Source organism: Paramisgurnus dabryanus, chromosome 4, assembly GCF_030506205.2.
Source record: "Paramisgurnus dabryanus chromosome 4, PD_genome_1.1, whole genome shotgun sequence".
In the NCBI taxonomy this organism is placed as follows: Eukaryota; Metazoa; Chordata; class Actinopteri; order Cypriniformes; family Cobitidae; genus Paramisgurnus; species Paramisgurnus dabryanus.
Genome location: NC_133340.1, coordinates 46,968,728 through 46,972,897, shown reverse-complemented (window position 1 = coordinate 46,972,897; position 4,170 = coordinate 46,968,728). Strand labels below are relative to the sequence as shown.

Genomic DNA, 4,170 nt, shown 5'->3' with positions numbered 1-4,170 from the left:
AAAGCGATTTGAGGAGTCTGCTTTCAAATCGCTCTTGCGGAACTTTGACGTTGTACGTCTGTCAGTTGATCTGGTTTAATGTGATTCGCGCTCTTTATCCGTTGCAACTTGCTGTCTGAGGTAAATAAGACGAGAAAGTTGAACCTTGCTCCTTAAATGGATAAAAGAAAACCATGTAAGAGTTGGTTTGGATAAATATGCGAATGACAATAAATGTTAAGTGACCCAAAGACGGTTGGTCTTGTGGACAACGAGAACAAACCGCCTAAAGGCGGTTGGAAAGCGTTTCCAGCACAAATACTCAACGTGAACGGTAAGTGAATTTCATTTAATTCATTTATTTAACTTTTATAGGTTTTAAGTCGCCTCATGGTAAACATGTTTATTTGAAAAGTCATGTTTAACATGCTACGCAGACTGCTATTTTTAAATGTTGAGCTAACATAAATGGGAAATATAACAAAACGCGCCTTAAACTGAACTCAGACCAGCGCTTGCACAGCAGTCTGATAGGACCGATCTCCGAATTGATACACGTTATAAAACCAAAACCTGTGAGTAAAGTTGTAAAAAAAACAATGTCGTTTGATAGCAAAAATATCTACAACAATGTATTTTTGAGGTGATTCCTTACTGACAGGAAAGTTCATCTGACAGAAATAGGTTTAAGTTAATCAGCTAACTTATTTTTAAGAAATAAATTTCCTTTATTAAAAAGGAAAGTCTATAAATATTTTGATGCTTTCATTTATGTTATTATTTTATACTCTGCAAGATACTGTTGTATAATCACTTTTGCTTTACTTCAATACAGAGAGCCTTGGGTAAAAAAAGGCAGAGTACCAGTCAGTGGTTAAAGACACACAAAATGTGGACATCAAAACAAATGGTATGTTATGCTATAATTGAGAGATATTGTCCTTCAAATCAAATATTTAATACATTTCCTTTGTCATGCTCTCATTTTGTCTCTTTTCTTATATCTTTTCATATATTACTCTCATGTGTCCTCTGTCCTTTTAAATGTGCTTTGGTGTTTTGTAAGGCTACATTTGCTCGTGAGGAAGATGATAACGAAGAGGATGAGACTCCTTCAAACCATAAGGTGAATATGCAACCCGGTATCACCCCAAATTAGGTATGTTTACATGCAACCAAATAATCCGTTTGTAATCATAGAAAACTCGTCATGTAAACACCTTAATCAATATGATTGAGGACGATCGGATGCAAATTTCGATAGTATTGAAGTGGTGTACTCCGATCTGTGATCCGATCAGCAGGAGAAAAGTATGCATGTAAACGCGTGAATCATAGTATTTTCTAAATCGGATGCAAAAATACATTGTGCACATGCGCTGAACATTTGTGCTCCAAGTTCACGTATTATATTTACCTCTTATATCACATGATTCTTGTCACAGAAACATGCAACAAGAAGGTAATGCATCACGTAACGTTAATAGGGTCACACGCTGTGCACGCAATGTACTACATTCTGCAGCGTTTATGTGTACTTTTAAAACATTAGGCTACTTAAAGTAATTAATATAGCGTTGTGCCTTTTAAAATGTGTGTTTTCATTACCTATATCTGAAAACTTCTTAAGAACAACTTTCTAACTCAGTTTTAACTTTTATCCAGAGATAAAGCGTGAACTCGACGAGAGATGCTGTCCGCAGCGTAGCGTGGCCAAGTCCTCTGCTTTTTTTCGAGTTTAGATTTGGGCTACTGTTTAAACTGTTTCCAGCAGTTGTTTTTTCTGCGGGTTAAAGATTAAATTATTTCGTTGCTTAGTTCTTGGTATTTGGGCTGTGAATAGTCAGTGGGCTTTTGGGCTAGTTTTGAACATCCATTCGGATGGTTTTGATATGCGAGTCTGGCAACGCTGGCGGTGTTCTTGTGCAGACTGTCGGTTCGGATTCTATATAATGTACATGTAAACGAACATTTAAATCAGATTGCAGTGTTTAGGGTGCATGTAAACTGTATCGTCGTAACTTTCAATCGTATTAAATTCAGTCAGATTGACAAAATTTTGTGCATGTAAACAGAGCCATTGTGTAATAGACAGCTTGGTCCACTAGAGCACGGTTTTTTCAAACTGGGGTCCCTCAGGTTGTGGTCTAACTGTACGTTAACACTGCTGCCGACTTGAGCTTCCAAAAAAGCTCAGGCCGCCTGGTCAAGGACATTTGTCAATAAGTACGCGGAAGCTTGTTGACGCTTTGGCCGCTCTGAAGTCTTTGTCACCATGAAATGTTTCTTCGGAATCAGCTAGCGAAGAATGTCTAGGCTATATTCCGATTGGTTGCTGGTGTTTTGCTGCTGCTTGCCGCTGAACCCCGTCATACCTCATTACAATAAAGTTGAGCTTCTTTCAACTTTTTGATTGAAGCTCTGGTCGCTCAAAACGCGACGCCGATGGATTTGACGCTCCTTGCAGCTGATAGAAGTCAGCTTTCATTGTAAATGAATGACTTCCGGTAGCTCAAGTCGGCGGCGGTGTGAACGTACAGTAAGAGATTCCCCAGCAAATTTCAAGGGAAAAGACAAATCAAAAATGGTAAACGTATACACAGTAGTAGCAAAGTATTTGAGTTTGTAAAAAAATTGCTGAAAACATAATTACAATGTTTCTTTACAAAATATGGATAAAAACTTTAGGAAACGGGTCTCTCGCTAAAACTTTATCATATGGGGTACTAGCTATCATACCGTTAAAAAACTCCTGCACTAGCAATACCTGGGTTTGTAAACAGCTGATAGATGTGCAATTTTTCATAATCATTATTTAAAATACTGCTGACCTCAACACTCCATACACTTCTTTTTCATATAGTGGATGATTCACACTCAACTGCAAAGCAATGAAAGGTAAGCCAAATAAAACAGAACCTGTTTTGTTTACATTCACTTGCTTAAAGGGATAGTTCACCCAAAAATAAAATTAGGGAAATTGACCCACTCTCCTGTTGTTACAAACTTGCATAATTTATTTGTGCTGATGAACACAAAGGAAGATATTTTGAGTAATGTTTGTAACCAAACTGATCAGAGGCCCCATTGACTTCCATAATAGGAAAAAGAATACTAGAAGTCAATGGGGCCTCTGATCAGTTTGGTTACAAACATTACTCAAAATATCTTCCTTTGTGTACATCAGAACAAAGAAATGTATCCAGGTTTGTAACAACATTAAAGTGAGTAAATTATGACCATTTTGGGGGGAACTATCCCTTTAATTTAGAGGTGCCCAAACTAGGGCCAATGACCTTTAATTTGGCATGTCATGCCACGTGAGATAAGGAAACATCATTGACGCAGATGTTCATATTTCTAATTAAACAGTTTTTAAAATGTTATTTTTTTTGTTTTATTTGTACATTACAAAAATGTAAATTGAAATTAAATGCAAGGAATTAAAATGAATACATTTATTTTTAATGTACATGGATACTTGAAGGTGTGCATCACGAAACTCAACGAACTCAGGTACCCTGCACTATAGGCTAATAATGGGGAGGTCGAGGGAGTGGCACACAGACAAAGGAAAATGTAAATGTAAAAATGATTGGCAAAATTATTTTCTCAGTTACCTTTGAAAATTAAACTGTATTAGTTATGCATAAACAGTAGTGCTGTGTTCAAAATATTGATACGAAGATACATCGTCATGAACGCCTGACGATGCGCGCATATATACCTCACCTTCCGTATTGATTCGGATGCACTTTTGAAGGTAGCATGACGAATCGCTGTTGATCGAAAATACGCATATGACTCGCGGAATATGTAGAGTTAAAGTTAAAGGGCACACGGGTCTGCACAACTTGCAAACTTCTATTAAATACAGTAGTATTAGGTTTGACTGCATGTGTATACATATATTCATAGATATAGAATAATTAAATGAGAGACAAATATAATGCTTAGACTAAGGCACTATATTTGTAAATCTGCTTTAAAAAAAACTTTATTTAAGTATTACTTAAAGTATTTCTACGAATTACCCCAAAAGCTAATAAATGAATGTCAAACACACAACAGTTACAACACTGCTTATTCAATGTATAATAAACAGATAATAATAATAATAATGTAACTAAATTCTGAACAAAATGTAATTCAAAATATTATAGTATTGTGATGTGCATCGTATCGTGGCCT

General features: G+C 36.2%; 1 long non-coding RNA gene across 1 annotated transcript; it reads left to right on the top strand.

The window, feature by feature from the left end:
• The first annotated feature begins 255 nt into the window (after positions 1-255).
• LOC135736086 (uncharacterized) lies at positions 256-1,141 on the top strand. Its single transcript, XR_010527769.2, has 3 exons — positions 256-313; positions 815-889; positions 1,046-1,141. It is a non-coding gene; the product is annotated as an uncharacterized lncRNA (long non-coding RNA).
• Positions 1,142-4,170: the final 3,029 nt, after the last annotated feature.